A 21,883-nucleotide genomic window follows, 5' to 3' on the forward strand; every position below is an offset into this window, starting at 1 on the left:
CTTTATCCTCATCCCTGGCATGGTGAGAGAAACCTTGGTCGGGTTCTCATACCACACACAGAAGGAATGCTCAATTTGCTGCTTTTGAGTGTGGTGCCAAGGCAGGGCAGAGGTAAGGATAGTGGTTAGCATTTTAGTAGGTTTGGACACAACAGAGCAAAGACTGCAGGGAAAAACAACAAAACATAAAGCCTTTGGTACGCATCCTGCTTTTAGTCAAATGGTAGAATGTGAGCCAAGGGGGTGCTTAGTTTATTTGTTGCCTCCCAAGTCAGTATGGCTTATGTGCTGCTAGTTGTAACAGCTTCCACAGGTAGCTTTTAAAAGACCAGATTGTCTCATGTCCCTTATCTTCTCAAATAACTTTCTCTGGCTGCCCACTGCATATGGAATACAATCCATATATCTCAGAAAGGCATTTAAGGCTTTCCCTGAGCTAAGGTGACATTCTAGGTTTCTTTCCCATTGAATATATCACTCTTAGGAACCAGGACTACAGGTAACTGGTGACCTAAACCAAAAGACTTGGCCACAGAGTGAATACCAGATGAAAGTGTGACCATTGATGAGAACCATTCTCCAGTGAGTTGGACAGAATGAAAGGGAATTCTGATGCCTACTGATGTGATTGGATCAGACCAATAAGTTAGTCCCCTTGTACATCTGTTTGGAGTACTTGGGAAGACTCAATAGAGGGGTTTTTTGGTCCTTCCCATTCATCCTATGATTATCTACCTTCTGATTTTCTTGTTTGGTGAGTGTATTAACTATCTATTACTATGTAACAGATTATCCCAAGACTTAGTGACTTAAAACAAAATTTATTGTCTCATACTTACTGTGGGTCAAGACTCTGGGCATGGCTTAGCTGGGTCCCTGTTTCAGCATCTCTCAGAAGGTGACAATCAAGGAGTTGGCCAATGTCATGTCAAGACTTGACTAGGGAAGGATCTGCTTCTAAACTCACTCACTTGGATATTGGCAGGATTCAGTTCCTTACAGGATGTTGGCCAAAGCCATCTTCCGTTGCTTGCCATGTGGGCCTGTTCGCATAAAACAGCTCACAGTGTGGCGGCTTGTTTCATCAGAGTGAGCAAGCAAGAAGAACCAGAAAGAGAGAGTGAGAACAAACAAGATGGAAGTCATAGTCCTTTATAACCTAATCTCAAAAGTGACATTTCATCACCTCTGCCATATTCTATTAATTAAAAGCAAGTCACAAAAATAAGATAAAATAAAAGCAAGTCACTAGTCCAGCCCACCCTCCAGGGTAGATCAGGAAGAAGGGTCACTGGGAGGTATTTAGAAGCTGCCTGCCACAGTGAGTGAAATGGTAATGTTAATCTATTTGAGAAACCAGGGCATAGATTGCTTATTTTCCTGAAAATGCATCTCTTATAGGACTTTAAAGATAACACAATTTTTGGGGCGCCTGGGTGGCTCAGTTGGTTAAGCGACTGCCTTCGGCTCAGGTCATGATCCTGGAGTCCTGGGATCGAGTCCCGCATCGGGCTCCCTGCTCAGCGGGGAGTCTGCTTCTCCCTCTGACCCTCCTCCCTCTCATGCTCTCTGTCTCTCATTCTCTCTCTCTCAAATAAATTAAAAAAAAAAAAAGATAACACAATTTTCCTTGGACCACCTCTCTTGCATCACGTTTAAGGTCTGAGTTCGTATTTTCCTCTGCACATAATGCACTAAAGAGAGATGGCATGTTCTCTCTTGCTTTCTAACTGAAAAATCTGCTTGTGACTCAAGACATAATTCCTGCCTTTCAGGAGGTTACCTTCTGGGAGACAAATGCACAAATAAGGTCTAATAAAGGTAGAATGTGAAATATTAATGAAATAGAATATGCAAGGAGGAACAAGGAAAAATATCTATTTGAGATTAAGAACTTTGGAAGTTGTGGGATCTGAACTGGGCATCCATTAATAGTGAAAAGTGAAGAGTTGGGGGAAGGACATTCTAGCTCTTGGGGGATGGAATGAGAAAGGTTTAGAGCTGCAAGAGCCTGGGTCTTGACTGGGAGTGGCTAGTATTTGCATGTGGCCGCAGCTGGAATCTCAGGGTCCCTGAGAGAAATCAGTGCTGTGGAAAGTGGACATGGAATAGTCAATTGAGACCAGAAACGCCACCTGAAGGTGTTTGGACATGTTTTCTGCGAGTAAGAGCCACTGAAAACAAAGGAATCTCATGTCCCAGACAACTCTGGGGGCTGTGTGAAAAGCAGATTGTGGAAAGAGACCAGCAGCAAAAGTCAATTAGGACACAAGTAGTCCAAATAAGAGATGACAAGTGCCTAAATCTTGGTAGAAGCAGTGGGAGTGGAGGTGAGGAGACAGGATTTATGTTTCTATGTTTTTCCCTGAATATAATATGTCATCAATTATAAGACACACCATTTTGTGAAATACAACTAATTGAAAAAAAGCTGCCAATTAAATTATGGCAGAGCACTAAGATACCAGCAATGGAAAGATGCATTTTTATCTCAGAGGTTAAAAAAAAAGTACATTGTAGAATTGATAAAATATGGTAAATATTCTGAGGAAGATGACATATACATTTTGGACTCAAACAACCTGGAGGATAATGATGCCATTAATAGGAATCATGGGAGCAGGGGATGAGAAGAGGGTTCCAAGAGAAAAGATGAATTATCTTTTGGACATTTTGAGTTGGCTATATCTAAGAGGTATTCATTCATGTGCAGATGTCTGGCAGACAACTGGAAATGTTGGTTTGGAACTCAAGGAAAAAGTTATAAAGAATTGGGCGAGGTTAATGAATGGATTATTTTGAAGTTAAATCCTTATGCTTAAGTATATATGAAGACAAATTACTTCTTTTTCTAAAACCACAAGCTTTGAATCTTTTCTCTCCCCAAATTATAGTCTTATCTTTGGAGTGTGTGAGCTATGTTGGCAGAGATAGTGAGGAGGAAGGAGAGGTGTTGAAATTAGTTGGAGACCACAGGAAGAGGCATTAGCAATTGCACTTAGATGGGAAAATCATGACAGATCATGGCTTAGAAAGATCTTCATATAATTGACAATTTATTGAAATGTGATATCCCACCAATCTCGCACCTTCTAACTTCTCATCTTCCTTGAGACTTCCCTCTTAGTACTAGGTAGGCAGGTTAGTTTTCTAGGGTTACCATGACAGACTATCACTGTCTGGGGGGGCCTAAGTAACGGAAATGAACTTTCTCACAGTTCTGGAGGCTGGAAGTCTTAAGATCAAGATGAGGGCAGCGTTGGTTTCTTCTGAGGCCTCTCCCCTTAGCTTGCCCACAGCCATCTTCGTATGGTCTCCCCTGTGTGTGTGTATGCGCGCATGTGCTTGTCCATGCCCTAATCTCTTCTTAGAAGGGCACCAGTTATATTGGATTAGGGCCCACTCTAATGGCTGCATTAACGTAATTACCTTTTTAAATACCCTATGTCCACATCTAGTCACATTTCTGAGTTACTGGGGCTTCTGACTTCAATATATATAAATGGGGCAGGGGGATACACTCATCAGCCCATAACAGCACGTAAGCCAGCCGAGCACTTCAATTCTTATTCACATGTGTTATGAATGCCTAGACCTATTGGCTAAAATCCTCTTCATGCACCAGAAATTATTTTTCCAGACTTGTTTCCATAATTATTTTGTGTCTTTGCCGGGGTGGAAGGTTATATATAGCAGTGCTATAAAACTTTTTTTTCAAGTTTTTTTCCCCCTTCCTGTCCCTGGGGGAAAAAAAAACAACCAAAAAAAACCATTCTTTGAAGAAAGAAGCCACTTGTTCTCCCTTATCTTTCATTGGACAGTGTTTAGTAGTTTGTGACATTACATCAGTTCCTCATTCTTTTCCCCTCAGGAACAGACCTTCAATTAGGAACTGTGAGGAAAAAAATATATAATAGCAGGAAATGCATATTTTAGCCTAAGTTTTACTTCTTCTATTTTTTTTTTTCATAGTCCTAGCTTACCTCAAGAAGAAATTTCTGTGGAACCAAGTTTTATCTTGTACTCCAAACCTGGGGTTATAGGGGTTCTGTTGTTTGACAACAGGAGAAAATTTCACAAAGCATTGTATGAAAGGGTGAAACCGTGCTAGACTCGACCAGTACTTCTCCTAAAATGTGCCATAATCTGAGATTGTTTTTGTAGGAAGTTTGTCTTGGCAAGAATTTCAAAAGAACTTGCTAGACACCTCTCTTGTAATTAGCTGGTTTCCTGCTAGAATCTTGGTTCTCCCCCTCATCTCAGTGGGTCCAAAAATTAGCCTCCCCCTCCGTCGTTCTCTCCCCAGTATAAAATATTGCATTTCTGAGTCAGTTGGTTGTTACATAATTTATCACTTGTTGATAAATTAATTATTGATTTATTAATTGTTGCTACTTAACCTTGTTCAGTTTGAAGTTTTGATTGGACTTAAATATGTTCCCCACTTACTCAGAAAACAAAAAGATGACTGATAGGATTTTATGAGAATGGTACTTCACCTCTGTGATCCTCCTCCCTAAAACCCATCACCCTAGTCTGACCATGAGAAAAATGTCAGACAAACCCAAAATGAAGTACAAAATACCTGACCAGGACTCCTCCTAACTGTCAAGGCCATCAAAAACGATGAAAGTCCGAGAAATAAAGGAAGTCCAGAGGAAGTTAAGGAGATAGGATAGCTAAAAATAATGCGGTGTCCTGGATGGGATCTTGGAACAGAAAAAAAGCCCATTAGTGAAAAACTAATGAAATCCAAATAAAACACGGAGTTCAGTTAATAGTCGGATCCCAGTGTTTGTTCATTAGCTGTGATAAATGTGTCGCATAGCAGTGTTAAATGTAGAGTGTGGGTTATGGTGAGACTCGTACTTTCTTTGCAGTTTTCCATAAATCTAAAAACTGTATTGAAATAAAAAGTTCATTTAAAAAATAGAACGAAGATAAAGATAAAATAGAGCATAATGCATGGAAACTATAAAATAGGCAAAGAAGCACAGAGGTTATTAATAAATATTGAATGTCAGCCTAACATTTGATGTATTGGTATCAATAAATGGCAGTATATACCAGTGAGTCAGTTGGCATATCAATCTAATAAACTCTTATAAATGATGAATTGGTTGTAAACACTGTGTTTTATAGCATTTGAAAATTCCAAATGGTAAATCCACACGTGAGGTTTCTGTTCACATATTTCAGGATCCCCGTTTTTAGAATCTGCACAAAGAAATATTTCATGTCCTTTAGGGAGGTTTAATAAAAAGCAACAGGTGGGAAATGGGTTTTGCAGTAGCGTGAACAGTCATAACCATAAATATCAGTACCTCAGAATTATACCAGCAGAGGACCGTAAACACATTAATCACCCAACAGGGCAGAAATTCCATTCTCAGATGTCATCTCAATTTCAGGCACAAAGATTAAATGCCTACATTTAAATGCAAAGCACAGAATGGATATGATGATTCTTTATTTTCGTGGGGATTCATGGAGTGAGTTCACCGGTTTCCTCATCTATACAATGGGGTTGGTAAATCTCCTCTCAGTATTGTGGGATTGAGTGAGAGGACATATATAAAATGCCTAATATGGTGGATGGTACATAGTAGGTTTCCAATGAAATTGTATCTGTGCTTATTATCTATTATGTTCACAATTATTACGATGGCTTTAGAAGTCCAGAAACAGACTCAGAAAGGCAGTGACTTGCCTGGGGTCATGCAGCTACTGTGTTCCAGAGTCAGGAATTGAACTCTTGTCCCTCAGGACCTGTGCCAGGTCCGTGTGGACCGATAGCCTCGGGTGCCTATCGTGCACTAGTGGCTGTCACAAAGTTCTCCGGCAGAATTGCATTTGGGCATCTCCACCTCTTGGGGATTCTGTTCCCTTCCTCGGAGGGAGCAGAATTCTCCGCCTCCCTCCCCAATAGGTGTGGCAATCACGCTCTCTTCCAGTAAGTTCCCTTTCACTGCATCAGCACTTCAGGCTGCTGCAGCCTGCTCCTGGGCAGAGCTGGGTTTGCCACGCTGGGGACGGGTTGGGGAGAGGGAATGTGAGGGAAGGTTGCAGCTGCTGTGTTGGAGCCCCAAGGAGAGATGCCCCACCCACCTCCCAGGGTGGGCACGCTGGAGTTTAATGCAGAGCAGGAGGACGCGTGGGCGTAAGTAAAATCCATCATGTATACATGTTATGGCTGTCCGTGAGGGAAGGAAAGAAGTGTTAGGGGCTAACACTTGGTTAAAAAAAAAAAAAAAAAGGTCCTTTTTATACACCTTCGGTGTGGCTAAAATATGATCACAATTACTTTCCTCTGGAGTTCACCTTGTCCCCTGATATTCCTACTACCTGTTGCTTTTTTTTTTTTTTTTAAGATTTTATTTATTTATTTGTCAGAGAGAGAGAGAGCGAGAGAGGGAACACAAGCAGGGGAGTGGGAGAGGGAGAAGCAAATTCCCTGCTGAGCAGAGAGCCCGATGTGGGGCTCGATCCCAGGACCCTGGGATCATGGCCTGAGCCGAAGGCAGATGCTCAACGACTGAGCCACCCAGGCGCCCCTACCTGTTGCTTTTTAATGAAGTCTTTTTTTTTTATTCTCTAAGGGAAAGCTTGTTTTTTCTTTTGGGGTGTGCCATGGAAGACACATAGACATATCGTTTGGTCAAAAGAAAGAGGACTTTCAAGAATTTTGTGAATTAAAAGCAACTCTGCTACATCTTAAAGATTTATCCCAACAGTCCTCTGGGTCTCCGCAGCACGTGGTGTCATGGGGAAAACACGACTGTGTACATCTGAGGTGTGGTTTCACCTGAGCCCCCTCTCACACTCTGTTCCGGTTTCCACCGACCCCTTTGCTTTCTAAAAATTTCCATTTCTGAAAATGAGAAGGGAAAGAATCGAGAAAATTGGGGAGGGGGGCTTCTAAAGACGCAGTGAGTCTGAGTTCAAGGGCCGCTTCTCCCAGCCTAGCCCTGCTGGAACCTTGTCCTTCAAAGTCAGTATTTATTGCAGGCCGGGGAAGGAATGGAGGTTATTTCTGGGCAGTTCTCTAATAAAACCCTGTCAGACCTGCCTGAATGCTAACAGCTTCATGGCACTGGTTATCTAGGGGAAGGAAATTTTCCTTAGTCAAATTTTTGAGGCTGGGTTGAAAACCAAGCTGAAACAGAGCCTAGCGAATCCCCATGGCAAAATGATTCATCTTCGTAGAGTTGGAAAATCTATTTTTATCACCTTTATTCAGCCAACTCCTCATTTTTATTCCCTCACCGAACGGCTGCTATTTCCTTCATGGTGCTGGATACAGCAAATGTCTCAGGAGTCTGAAATTTCCCTTCGGGTCGTTCCCAGCGGGGCTGATTCAGCAGCCCCGGGGAGCAGGGGATTGTTCTGCACCGCATGGGTGGGTTCTGCACCACGGGAAGGTCAGACTGAACAGAGGCTGCACGCGTCAGCAGCCTGCCTTTTACTCAGAGAATCTGCCTGGGCTACGTGCCACTCTGCCTCCTGCCTTTTGTAGAAGGTGTGTTCAGGGGAGTCCTGCCAGCCCAGGAGACCTCTCCGAGGGTGGGAGGAAGGGGCAAGAATATGCCACTCTCTCTCTGGCTTGCCTTTTTGACTATGAAGCAGGGCCCGGCAAGGTTGCCAAGGGACTTCCAGACACCATTTTATTCATTTCTTTAGTTCCATTCAGATCTCTGTCTGTGCCATCCCAGGCTGTGGCATCTTGCCCCTGGCTCTTGCTAGAGTTCCATAGAAGGCTGAGAGGAGGGATGGCTGTTTCCGGTAAGGGATTTTAAAAGATAAAGACAAGGAAAAAGAATGCTTCTTCCTGAATTTCCTAGGCTAACAGACTCTGCGTGCTTACTGCTTGAGAGATGTGGCAAATGGCAACGGGGAAAGCAACAGGAATGTGGCCTGTGACATAGAAACAGGGTTCATGGCTGTTGGGGGTGTTTGCAGCATCTGGCGTATAACAGGCGCTCAATAAAGGTTTTATTGAATGGATGGCCGGGATATAATTCCTCACAGCCCTCACTTAGTCTTCTTGACAGCTGTTTTTCAGGAGGCCGTATGGTGCCGTGATTAGGGGCTGGCATTCTGGAGTCAGATGGCCTAAATTCAAATCCTGGATTTGCAATTTAGCTGTGTGCTCTTTGGCAGGTTTAGGAAATCATTTGAGGCCTCTGTTTCCTCGTCTGTAAAATGGGAATAATATAGTCATATAGTATATGGTTTTTGTAAAGATTAAACTAGTTAATATAGGTAAAGAGCCTAGAAGTTTTCCTTTGATGTGGTTCCAGATATGAAGAGGAGAAAAAGCAGGACAAGGAAGGGGAGGGGAGAGGAGATTGGTTATTGGGATGCATTTGGGAACTTTTGAGATTTTTGACCCTGTCTTTTGGGTTCAATAATTCCCTTAAACCTGGATTTCAGTGATTTACAAACCCGCCTTTGCTTGGTACAGAGAATAACTTGAGAATAAAAGAATAAAGTGGAATTTAAGAAAAAAAAGATTACTTCTAATCTCTCAACAAATAGTTACTAAGCTCCTGCCCCATGCCAGGTACTAAACTAAACATGGACTATTCAGTATTGAAACCAACACAGTCACAGATGCTGTGGGTATAGACTCTGGTGGGCACTAAGAATTCATTGGCTCAGGGAATACAGCTGCTATGTTCCTTTTTCTCTGTTAAAAAAGTATGTTGACCTAAAACAATGATGTGTTCAAGCTTGGCACCCAACAACAAGTGAGGGGTAAGGAAGTAGGGAGAGTTGTATGCATATGGAGTGATGCACAAAGCCCAATTCTATGCTGCAAGGTAGGTAGGCATGGGTATTGGATTGACCCATGAAACTGGAGGGGAATCCAAAGCAGTGGTATGTATAATCAGCCTCTGGAACATAAAGGAACACAGATAAGTCGTGAAAGAATGAGAGAACCAAAGCAGTTGTTACAATGATATGAAGTAAGAGCCATTAGGCCCCAAGAGTCTCCAAGCTCAACTTTGAAAGTATAGATTAGAGAAGGCTGGATTCCTTCTCCCTTTTCAGCTTCCGGTACCTCCATGGCAGGTGGGCTTCTGCTTGGTCCTTTCAGAGCCTGGAGCCTCACATCTCTTAGAAATACCGGGATGTATGTGAGCTACTTATCTCCATCTGGTTTTGCCAGTTTGTAGGACACTCATATTTTAATTTGGAGAGTCCTTTTTCTTGACTTTGGAGAACTTCTGCAGTGATGCGTACCTTTGCTAGATCTGGTTTTGAGTGACGATTTTATCCTTAGATGTCCTACAGCCCAGACCTGGGAAAGTCAGTTAGTGTGATTTGTGGAATGGAATAATTAACAGTTTTTCATTCCACTTTCATCCTGGTGACTGGATTAATTCCTGGGGTCTCTGTTTTCCGTAAACAGTCATTTCTTCCACAGCAGCTGTCTGTAAAGAAACGGAGCTTATGAAATGAGTGGGACATGGCTGTGTTCAATTCTTTCTGTTTGATCCCCATGTAAGCTTTGGCAATGATTTCCACAGCGTTTTTGTGGGTGCTGCCGGAGAAGGAGTTTGGTAAACAGCCCCCTGGCTATTGTTGGCCCGATCCCTGCAGATACCATAATGGATACAACTTGAATACTCACGGAGGTTTCCCTGCCTTTCCCAGAGCTGACCCCAGCACTGACATCTGAGAACCTGACCTGAGCCATAGTGTAAGATTAGCAGCAGCTGGGAGCTGGCCTGTGTTTGCCAGCTTATCTCGGCTGCTCTGTGCTGGAGTGGAGTTCTGACTGCATCAAGTTTCCTTTCCTCTTATTGCACATCCAAGGATTTTCACCCTAGCCCTGAGTCCGCTGGAGTCTCTTCTGATAGACTCTCATTTCATCTTTGTCCTTTCTGTTTGAGTTTTCACTCCCAGAATGACTAACCAGCCTTAGAGGTCCCTAACTTACTGATTTTATCCAGACTCTACTACTGCTGCTATATTTTGCTTTTAGGCATATGGAGAAGCCTAGGAAATTCTATATATAGATATATGTAGTCTATAGATAAAGGTTTGTGTGTGTGTTTAAAGGGTTTGTTTTTGTTTTTCTTTAAGATTTTATTTATTTATTTATTTGACACAGAGAGAGAAAAACAGTGAGAGAGGGAACAACAAGCAGGGGGAGTGGGAGAGGGAGAAGCAGGCTTCCCGCCGAGCAGGGAGAGCCCGACATGGGGCTCGATCCCAGGACCCTGGGCTCATGACCTGAGCTGAAGGCAGATGCTTAACAACTGAGCCACCCAGGCACCCCTAAATGATTTGTTTTCTGAGAAAGGACTAATGGTAGGAGGTTTTTGCTCTCAAACTATTCAAACAAGGTAATTGAGGACTAAAAATTTAAATAAATGAAATTAACAATAAAAACCTGTAGAAAAAAAAAGAAATACCTAGGAGAAAAATTGATTTAAGTAGACTTGTAAAACAGAAAGGGGCGGGAGAGAGGAAGGAGAAAACTGATTGGCTGGCAACTGAGCATCCTTTTGTTTCCTGACTTTTTTTTTTTTTTTGCCCTTCAATAGCCCATGCTACCTATTTCCAGAAGTTGACCTATTTTCCCCATTTCTCTCTTGTTCCATTACTGTAAAACAAATATTTGTAAGGTTTCTTGCCACATGGTTATTTCAACTGTATCCAAAAATCCATCCATAGCTTGCATTTTATGATACTGTAAGCAAACCTGACCTAGCCATTTTCCTATGTCAGAGGACAGTCTCACATCAGTGCAGGGATTAACAGTAAGAGAGAAAAACTTACTGTAGTGTGCTTAGATGAATGAACTTCAATACAGTGAAAAGAAGGTAAAATCTTAATGGAATCTCACCATTACTGCTAAAGAATTAATCTGTTTTGATGTTGGCAAAAGTGACCACCAAATATAATGGCCAAGGGATCAGCTGACTTTCAAGAAATAATGGTCCTATCTTTGGTATCATCAACATGTTTTTTAAATGACATGTTGATTTGATGAGAGCAAAAATTTGTGATTTGTGAGGGAGAAAGTAACCCGTGGGACCATGTCTAAGAGATGCAAGTGTTTATTCTACTGGTGGATCCAGCATTTCCATCCCCAATGAGGAGTATTTGTTCCTAAGACAACTGCTGTCCTTCAAGCACAGAATGTCTGCCTCTGCTAAAGGTATTTCATTTTTCCTATAAATATACGATTGTATATTTTTATGTATTTTAATAGAAATATTTTAACCTATGTTTAAAGATGTAAATATAAAAACACAAAACACATGAAATAGATGTAGTACGGTATTAGGGACATCTTTGAGCTACTTCATGCATAGACAGTGTTTTGTCCCTAAGAGAACTTGAATTTTAAAAAGTTGGATTTTTCGTGAAATATACTCAAACAAAACAACACACCAGATTTAACATGTGACAATTAACCTTTAGGTCTGTTCTGTCCCAAATTGAAGCTTTCTTCTTTTTCTTTGAGTGCAGGATCAAGGCTAGGGTACTCTCCAGTAGACTGAAATGTATCCTTGTGATCATTCTGTCTGCCTTATGAGCATGATTAGTTGGACAGCAGATGAAGGAATGTTGTCACCATCTCAGTTTTTCCATCTCTGTCTGAGTTCCCCCTGCAGGCTTCAGAACCCCAGAGGAGTGCTACACTCCGGGGTCCTGATGTCTTGGCCAGGTTTCTGATGAAAAAACAAAGGCATTTCTGTGTCATACTTTTATAGAGAGCATATGGTGTGTATTTATTTTGTGATAGGTTTTTATCACTTGGTAGAAAGATGTTACTGTATTTGAAGTGAGCGATCACTCTCCCCTCCATCATTTCACAGATCCTAGTTGTTTTTTCACATGGGTGACGGATTTAGGGGCACGTCGACAAGACTGCCAGGAAATATTTCCTCTCTAGACATTGACTTTGTATCTTTTTTATCTGAAATTCAACCTTTTTTTGCCCATGGCCATGCTTTCCGCAGCAAATAACACGGTGAACTCTTGGTCTTGTGTTTCTGACTCCGCACCCCTGCCCCTCCAGCCTCCTCAACTCCAACCCATGATTATGCTGGATGCTTTCTGTGTTATGCTTTGGCTTGTAATGGGCCAGCTGAAAGATAAACTGCTATTAAATAAATCTATGACCCTTTTGAAAACAAATAGAGCTGTTGAAAGAGTTGAAGAACATAGTGACTCCTTGAAAGATGGTCAACATTCTTGAACCCTTTGACTAAAAATGAATTTTCTTGTGTGTGTGTGTGTATACTGGTTTTATAAAAAAGAACCTCAGTAGCAAGATATTTGAAGCCTTGTGTGTTCTTAACCTTGCAATGTTTTTCTTGGCAGGACTTGAAGAAAACTTAGCGGTCATCTATTTTCTGCTCCTGTTGAGGGGAGCAGCTGGAGTGGGAGACTCTGGGGTGGCAGGGAGAAGCCTGCAGAGCAAAGAGAGGCCCAGGTGTTGCTGGGGGCCCAATGCTTACCTACTTAACTCCACTGCCTTTACCCTGCTCCCCAAGGTGGAGTCTTTCTTTTCTTTTTATCTTTTCTCATGTGTCTCCATTGCCGTGGGGCTGGAGCACTGGAGTCTACCGTGGACCACACACATCCCCTGTTGCCACCGGGTTCATCTCTGGACCCTAGACCAGCCTGCTGCCCTTAGGATGGTTACACTTCCTCAGGAGCCTCGTTAATCGGTGCTGAGGCAGCTGATTGGGACTGTGCAAGCTTTTCTGTCATGGGCTTAGCTCTCTGTGGGACTCCCCTCATTGCCTGACTTCCCTCTTGGGTCTTTGATCTAAACTCTGGCTGCCAGGTAACCAAGACGCAGCCATTTGACTTGGTCTCTCTCCCCTCTTCTGTCTTGCTTCCATCCTGAAAAAAACTGCTCCGAATTGGCACATGCCTATGGGGACTTTGGTGTCATAACACAGGATACTTCACTCCTTTGTGTAATCTCAGAGTTACGCCAATATAAGGGGGAAACAGATTTTGTTCACCATCCTGAGTTGTAGTGTGATGTGAATTGGAATGCTAAGAGCAGCTTAGAGATATTTTTAGCAAAATGAAATATTTTGATGCATATCTGTCACTGAAATTTTTCCCAGATTTGCTATTTGTACCTTCTTAGCAGCTTCACAAAGGGGTATTGTATTTGAGTCGGAAGAGAAAAATATTTTTATTTCCTGCCCTTGACGTTTAGTGGAATTGATAAAAAGCATCAAGGCTCTTTGAGTTCTGGGTCTCTCCCACACACACAAAAACATTATGTAAGAAAAAACTTGAGTGGTTTTTTCCTGTTTGTCAGTATGAGGGGGGAGTTAATTGCGGAAAGTGGTGGGCAAATCAGCAGCAGGATTGGAAAACAAAGAGCTTTGCTAAGAAAATCATAGCAAGTGTGATTGGACAGCTACCATGTCATCTGGCTCTCAATGTAATATTAACCTTGACTGATGGCTTTGACTTCCCCCCTGCAGGTTCATTCAAAGGGTCTTTTACTTGTGTATATTCATGAAAAGAAACAGGTGCAGCTTGAGCTGTAGGGTGTTGGCACTACAGTGTGTTTTACTAAATGGTTATTTAGTCAATAAATGAGCGAGTGATAGTCTCTTGGTTGATCAGAAAATACTCATTAAAAAAGTCACGGGTTTGACTTTTCAAAAAGTTAAGTAAACACAGAGCTTATGTACTTAAGCAGTTGGATGACAGAATGAGGCTTTCAATCAAGAATATCCATTTCATTTCATACTTACTTGGCATTTTAATTTTGGGGGCCATGGTTTAGATGTTCTGTTGGTTAAATTTGCCAGCACGAAGTATTAACAACGGACTGAATACTTTACAAAAAATAAATTCTTCCTGCTTGGCCCGCCTATTTATTCATTTACCAAGATTTTCCAGATGTTGCCAACAGATTTATAAGCAGACGTCTGGTGACATATTGTTGTCAATGCATAGAAGACTGCCTTCTACGTAGAGTAGAAAGAAGCCCTTGCCTTTGTCTACTTTTTCTTAAATAAGAAAATCCCAGGAGACATTGTCTGTGTTGTTGTTACACTTGTCTGTCCATGGAATGAAATCCATGTGTTGTTTTTACTTCTCCCCTTTCTCCAATGTTCGCTCCCTTTTAACACCCCTCATTCGATTTCTTTACTCCTAGGTCTTTCGGGCACTTTCACCACACTCTTCCCTTGCCTGATTTAATGGTCCACCAGCACAACATTCCGGACAATGAACAGATTGCTTCCCCTGTGGTAGATCACAGCACTAAAATAGTAGTGAGCTTTAGTGCAATTGCAGCAAAAATTGCTCTCCTGGGTCAACTCCATTCTTCCTCTACGCAACTCCATGTTCTGTTAGCCACAGAAATGCCAAGAGTTTCCTCCCACCCACCCCCCGCCCTGCCCCAAAGTAATTCCTTAAGGTCTTCACTGTATTTATATCTCCCTGTCAATGTGGGTCTTTCATACTGAGAGAGACTAAGCTTTGCAAATGGACTTTTTCTTTGCACTTTCTCCTTCCCATTATTATTTATTTTATTGAGGTATAATTGACATGTAATATTGTATTAGTTTCAGGTATACAACATAATGATGCGTTATTTGTATATATTATGAATGATCACCACAGTAAGTCTAGTTACCGTCTGTCACCACACATAGTTACAGAATTTGTTTTTCCTGTGATGAGAACTTTTAAGATCTACACTCTTAACAACTTTCAAATATGCAATACAATATTATTAACGATCGTCACCATGCTGTCCAATACGTCTCCGGGACTTACTTATCTTATAACTAGAAGTTTTTACCTTTTGATTCCCTTCACCCATTTTGCCCACTCCCCACCCCCTGCCTCTGACAACCACCAATCCTATTATTCTTTTTTTTTTTTTTAAGATTTATTGATTTATTTTAGAGAGCAGGGTGGTTGGGGGGCAGAGGGAGAGGGAGAGAAAGTCTTAAGCAGACTCCACGCTGAGCCTGAAGCCTGATGTGGGGCTGATCTCATGACCCTGAGATCAGGACATGGGCCGAAACCAAGACTGGAACACTTAACACTTAACCAACTGTGCCACCCAGGCGCCCCCAGTCCTATTATTCTTAAAGATGTTAACTACAGAGGCCCAGATTTCTCTTCTGGGTTAACCACTTCCTGGTTAGGTGACCTTGGGCTAGTTATTTAACCTTATTCTAAACCTCAGCCTTCTCATCTATAAAATGAGGAACAACCATAGTACCAGCCTCATAAGACTGTTGTAAGGGTTAAAATGAGCTAATGCAGGTAAAACTAGTATGTTTACCTGGTGCATAATACATGCTCAAGAAAGGTAGTAATGATATTGGTGCTAATACAGATGGTAGTCATTTAATCCTTCCTGAAACCTCTATTTTCTCATCTGTAAAATGGCATGGTAATGGTACGTACCTCACTGGTTAGTGAGAAATAAAGATATATGGCTATGGATCAACTTAGTGTGTTGTCTGGCATCTTATATGCTCTCAGTGGTGGTGGTGGAGACTCTCACAATGATGTAGATTCATGATCCTTCTCCTGTTTATCTCTACTCTTAGTTTAGTTTCAGGACCTCATGGATAACTTTATGGCTCAAAGTGTAAGCCTTAAACAAAGTCACTTTGAGCAAGGCACTGGCTCTTTCTGTTTCTATTACCCATTGTAAAATGACAGTGTTGAACTAAATACCCTGAATAGTCTCTTCCTCTGAAGTATTTTAACAATGATCAGTCCATCAGTCAACTCAATTTTGGAAAATACCTCTTAATGAGAAACTCATCCAAAAGAACTTCTTTGCCCTCTACCACCAAAGACCTTACTAAACTAGTCTCCATCATCTCTTAGTAAATTTTCTCTTATTTAAAAAATCAGGCTGTTTTGTTTATATCAGTTGGCCCTATACAGAAGTGTGGCCAATCAGTCTCTATTTTCCAAAGCCATTCTCATTTCTCATAGTTATACTTTTAATCTATAAACTCTTGGCCAGTTTCACCACAAATTAAATCCTGATGCCTTTGAGATATATCCATTTTGAGGAAGAGTATTTAATTTTGTCTCTTTGCCAATGGCTACTCTCACTTTGTTCTACACCCCAAACTCCCATTCAGGAGAATAGACATGAAAAACTGGTTTCCATTGCAATCTCATCACCCCCGAGGTAGGAAGACTAAGTATGAAGTATGGTTTCAGGCCAAGAACATTGAACTGGAATCCCAAAGACCTGGACTGCAGTCCACTCTCTGCCCCCAGAGCTGAGGTTGTGGAAATAGTACAGTTACTGTTGCTTTAGTCCTTAGTTTTCCCATCTGTCAAATGAAAGATAGGACAGAAGGATCCCTAAGATTTATCTGCCTCTGAAGACTAATGGTCCCTATCCCTTCCCATTCTATCTCGTACTATTTTGTTTTGTTGTGGCTTATTTTTATTTGTATTGGAATAAGGTTATAATTGACATGCAATATTATATTAGTTTCAGGTGTACAACATAGTGATTCATTATTTGTATATATTACGAATGATCCCCACAATATCACCACAGTAGGTCTAGTTAACATCTGCTCCGTACTTAGTTACAGGATTTTTTTTTTCTTGTGATGAGAACTTTGAAGATCTACTCTCTTGGCAACTTTTTTTTAAAGAGAGGGGTAGGGGAGGAGGAGCAGAGGGAGAAGGAGAGAGAGAATCTTAAGCAGGCTTCACGCCCAGCATGGAGCCTGATGCAGGGCTCAGTCTGAGGACCCTGAGATCATGGCCTGAGCCGAAATCAGGAGTCAGATACTTAACTAACTGAGCCACCACCCAGGTGCCCCTTTCAAATATGCAGTATGATATTTTTAACTACAGTCTCCATGCTGTATATTACATCCTGGGAGTTACTTATTTTATAACTGGAAATTTGTGCCTTTTGACTCCCTTTACCCATTTTGTTCACCCCCACTTCTGGCAAACACCGGTCTGTTCTTTATATCTATGAGCTTTGTTTGTTTGTTTGTTGTTGTTTTTAATTTCACACCTAAGTGAGATCATATGGTATTTGTCTCTCTCTGGCTTACTTCTCTTAACATAATGCCCTTGAGGTCCCTCCATGTTATCACAAATGGCTAGATTTTTCTTTTTCATGGCTGAATAATATTCTGATAGCTAGCTAGCTGGATAGATAGATCTATCTCATAATTTCTTTACCCCTTTATCTATCTGGACACTCAGGCTGCTTTCATATCATGGCTATTTTATTTATTTTATATATTTTTTAAAGATTTTATTTATTTATTTGAAAGAGAGAATGAGAGAGAGAGAGAGCACATGAGAGGGGGGAGGGTTAGAAGGAGAAGCAGGCTCCTCGCCGAGCAGGGAGCCCGATGCAGGACTTGATCCCGGGACTCCAGGATCATGACCTGAGCCGAAGGCTGTCGCTTAACCAACTGAGCCACCCAGGCGCCCCAATCATGGCTATTTTAAATAATGATACAGTGAACATGGTTGTGCATATATCTTTTCAAGTTAGTGTTTTTTGTTTCCTTTGGATAAATACCCAGAAGTGGAATTGCTGGATCATATGGTAGTTCTCCTCTTAGTTTTTGAAGAACCTCCACACTGTTGTCCATAGTGGGTGCACCAATTTACATTCCCACCAACAGCACACAAAGCTTCCCTTTACCGCACATCTTTGCCAAGACTTGTTATTTCTTGTCTTTTTTATATTGGCCCTTCCAACTAGTGTGAGGTGACATCTCATTATGGCTTTGATTTGCATTTCCCTGATGATCAGTGATGTTGAGCATCTTTTTTCTACTGTCAATATTAACTACCACTTATTTAGTACCTACCTATAAATGTCAGACATTATTCTAAGAAGTTAACATTAATTGAATGCTCATTGTATGCTAAGCACTTTACATGTATTATTTACCAACCCCCCTTGTAACCCAATAAGGTAGATACAACTAGTATCCTCCTTTTATGGATGGGGAAACCAAGACTCAGGGATGTTAGGTGTATGCTTAAAGTGACTAAAGGAGCGAGTGAATGAGTCATGGAGTTGGAATTTGAATCCAGAAGTCTGATGCCATACACTTGCCATTAGTCATTTTATTGTACATCATTCCTAAGCACTTCCTTTTTTCCCCTTTGCCTTCCTGCAACAACACTAGGAAGGATGTAATAGTACCCTCATTTTATGGATGAAGAAACTAAGCACAGGAAGGTAAAACATTTGGCCATAGTAATCCAGCTAGTATGTGACAGAGCTGGGGTTCAAACCCAAGCCAGGCTCTTACCCAGCACAACCCATGGCCTCAGTGGATTTCTTACTACTCTCATAGGTACCTTTGGGATTAGTGTAAAGCTAAGTGATGGTACATTGTTTTTTGTATTTTATTTTTTTTAAAGCATGTAAGATCGAAGCTTTTATTTATTTATTTTTAAAGATTTTATTTCTTTATTTGAGAGAGACAGAGCGAACCTGATAGAGGGTTTTAAGATTTTTTAAGCACATAACAGCCCAGATTTACTCAAGGAGCCAGGTATAAATCGCTTTGTAATCAACATTATTTATTTGCAAATAGGTTCTTTTTATTTAGTAAGATATTACAGTTTAATCTAATTCCTGTCTGATTTGTCTCAGATTCCAAATAATGCTATTTGAGTTAATAAAACTTCATCATGAACCCAAATTGCAAGAGACAACAGGCTTCACCCCCAAAATCCTTAATGCAGCTCTAATTACTTATGTCCTCAATTATTCAGTCTGCCATTAAAAATCTATTTTCTGTTTACAGGAAGATGAGACCCAAAACTTGAAACAGAATCCAGTTGGTTTATTTTTATTGTATGTCTGCCATTCAGTAGGTGCTTAATTATTGCCTGTTGGCTGAATCAATAAGGAAAAATAATTTGATACCCTTACTTCGTTTTACTCTCCAAGGCATTAAAAGAATGAATCTTCTACTTTCTAAATGATATGGAGTAAATGACTCAGGCCACCCCATCTCACCATCTCTGGGTGCATCAAGTTGGAATCAATCACACACCACTTGGCCTGAAATTTTAACTTAGAGTTGACAGGAAGTGGGCAGGCGTTGTTACTTTGCTTTTTATTGTTTGTATAAATATTAAGTGTCATGGCAACAAAAAACTAACAGCCAGATGAAGAACAGAAACATATGGAGAAATGGAAGGCAGTCTTGAAAAAGGATATTTGAAAGAAATGATGCATTTGACTTATCTTGATATGAGTGTATTGCTAACATGGTTTATTCTGTTCCTGAAGAAAAATACGGATATCACCGAGGGAAAAAAATAAAAGCTTTGAGCATGAAAATTATCAATAGAGCCAAAAGATAAATATTTTTTTTTTAATTTCTATATTTGAGGCATAAACTTGACTCTGAGTTTTCTGGCAGCCACAACAAAAAGGAAAGCATGATTAATTATGAAGGTTTTCACTTCCCAGAGACATGGTCATATTAATTGATTTTGAAAGATAAGGCTATTCTTACTATCTAGGTTTCCAAGAAATTCCTTTTATAAGTCTTTCTATAGGGGACTAACTCTGATTCTAAACACTCAGAATGTTACCTTCCTACCTCCATGACAGGAAATTGACACCATTCATGAGAAGGAAATTTTATAAAAATCATTGTTAGGTTAGTTGTACAGTTAGATAAAAATGGGGGGGAAATAGGCGTCTTTCATCCTTCTCACACTGTCTACTGGATTCGTGAGTTTAGTTGAACTTTCATAATAATGGATATTTATAACAGCCTTACCTTATATTGTCAAGCTCATTAGAGACCATGCAATGTAGTACTTGACCCTTGACATTTTCTAAGGGTGTTGCTTGGGACAAAGTAACCCTAGTAAGGTTTGCTTTTCCTTATGCAGCTATATCATAAAATTAAAAGTTGCTCTTATCAAATCAAAATGGTCAGTACCGAGAATCTTCCAAGGGCAATCTGCTTTGCTAGCATTAGGCAGTAGGAGGATACAGATATGTAATTAGAATGCTCATGTAGAGAAGGGGCTCTCGGGGAACTGTGGCACACAGGCCGGAACCAGCCCACTGCCTTTTTTTTATGGCCTGCAAGCTCAGAATGTCTTTTATGTCTTTAAATGGCTAAAAAAAAAAAAAAAATTAATGAAGAATATTTGGTAACACATGAAAATTAAGTGAAATTTTAATTTTAGTGTGTATAGATAAAGTCATCCGAATATAGCCATGCTCATTCATGTATGTACTATCTGTGGCTACATATGACCACAAAGCCTAAAATATGCACCGTTAAGAAAAATTTGCTAACTCCTGTTATAGTGGAGAGAGTACTTTCTGTGCATTCATGAGCTATGCAGAGTCTAAAAAGAAGAGCTATTTTCTCTAAGCCTGAGGGGCCTCTGCTCATGTGGCCCGTCCCTTATATCCTCATGTCCTGATCTTTAAAACATGACACCTGCTAAGCCTGGATCAGGATCCATTTGAGAGGAAAAATGTTCCAGAAGGCTGGAATCATGAGCCCAAGACCCATTCTATTCATAAATACCATCACCTTGCTCTTGAAGCCTTTCCTTACCAACTCATGTTCTCCTGGAATCAGTCTTTTCCTTGTTCCTTGCTTCTTCTTGTCCTAGGCTACTTCCCACTAATGGGTAAAAATTATAACCATGGATATTTTAGAGTTTTGTGCCACCAAATATTCAATATGTCTACCTCACCTAGACACTCAGCCTGTTATTTATTACTCCTGTTCCTTTTCTTAGGAACTTGGAAACTAGCTTTTATAAATATTTTTCTAAATATTTTCTAAGTATTTGGTTAGGTCTATGTGGCTTCTAGACCCAATAAAACAATTGGCCCTCTTGGATTCAGGGACTGGGGGGCTACCCTTGCCATCTCCCATTCATATTTGGTTTAATAAATATCTATTGAATCCCTACCATGTGCTAGATCCTGTGATATTATCTGAATGTATAAGGATGAAAAAAACAAAACAGATAAGGTTCCTGAGCTAAGTGACCTGAGTCAAACTCTCTAATATTAAGCCAGGGCAGTCCAGGCCCAGTAGCCTCAGCCTGGCAAACCTGTGATGGGGTGGTCAGCTTCTCTGGTTTCTAAGCTCAAATTCAGTAGAGCCTGTTTGTTTGATGGATGGCTCCGGTCCTTATAAAGCTCCCATTTTCTAAGAGCCAAGGTTATCGTCTTCTGAGCCCCTAAGGATAAATTAATTCTTCCATCCTCATCTTCTAAAGAAATAGAACTATTTTGCTTCCTCTTGTATATGATAGGCCATCCACTATTTCTCTTTGTATCAGTCATCTCTTTTGCAGTTAAGCTATATAAAAACCAATCACATGACCTCATGAGTGTAAAACAAGTGTTTATTGCTCGCATACCTGGGATGGTCAGCCTTGTGTCTGCTGGGTGGGCTGGGCCCTCTCCTATGTCAGGGCGGGTGACCTGGCTGTCAGCCAGGGAGGTAGGGCTGAACTGGTGCTGTCCACTTGTCTGTGTTGCCGTGGTTGGCTGTCCTCATCATGTTCTCATGCTACACAGTTCCTCCACTATTACCTCTGAGACTTAGTTCCAGGACTACTCACCTTTATGTTAGAATTTTCCTTAAAATTCGCACCCAGACCTGGATAGCTCTCATCCAGGTGTGGTTTGACCAGCTAAAAATGCAGAGGAACTTTTTTTTTTTTTCTCTTCCCCTTATCCTCTGGACACATTGCCCTGTTGATTGTTAATTTGGGCTCGGATGGCCTTAGCTTATTTAGCAGATGAATTGCACAGTTGGCCCTCATCTCGTGTCAGGCTTGAGAAAAACAAAACCTCTCAGATCTTTTTCCGTATATACTGCTGCCAAGTCTCATTCATCCT

At 40.9% G+C, this 21,883-nt stretch overlaps 1 protein-coding gene across 15 annotated transcripts in view; it reads left to right on the plus strand.

Moving 5' to 3' along the window:
• Positions 1-21,883, plus strand: part of LIMCH1 (LIM and calponin homology domains 1) — a 321,642-nt gene that overhangs the window by 156,686 nt on the left and 143,073 nt on the right. Inside the window, exon 1 of one of the 15 annotated variants that reach the window (XM_045881242.3) lies at positions 6,001-6,160. The exons of the other annotated variants lie outside the window; for them this stretch is intronic. The gene's annotated coding sequence lies outside the window, so the exon portion shown is untranslated. Of the gene's footprint in view, positions 1-6,000; positions 6,161-21,883 lie in introns of those variants that run through there. 15 annotated transcript variants of the gene reach the window in all.

The sequence above is a fragment of the Mirounga angustirostris genome, unplaced genomic scaffold, assembly GCF_029215605.1.
Source record: "Mirounga angustirostris isolate CCGP_5_RB_7025 unplaced genomic scaffold, mMirAng1.0.hap1 SCAF_2, whole genome shotgun sequence".
Taxonomy (NCBI): Eukaryota; Metazoa; Chordata; class Mammalia; order Carnivora; family Phocidae; genus Mirounga; species Mirounga angustirostris.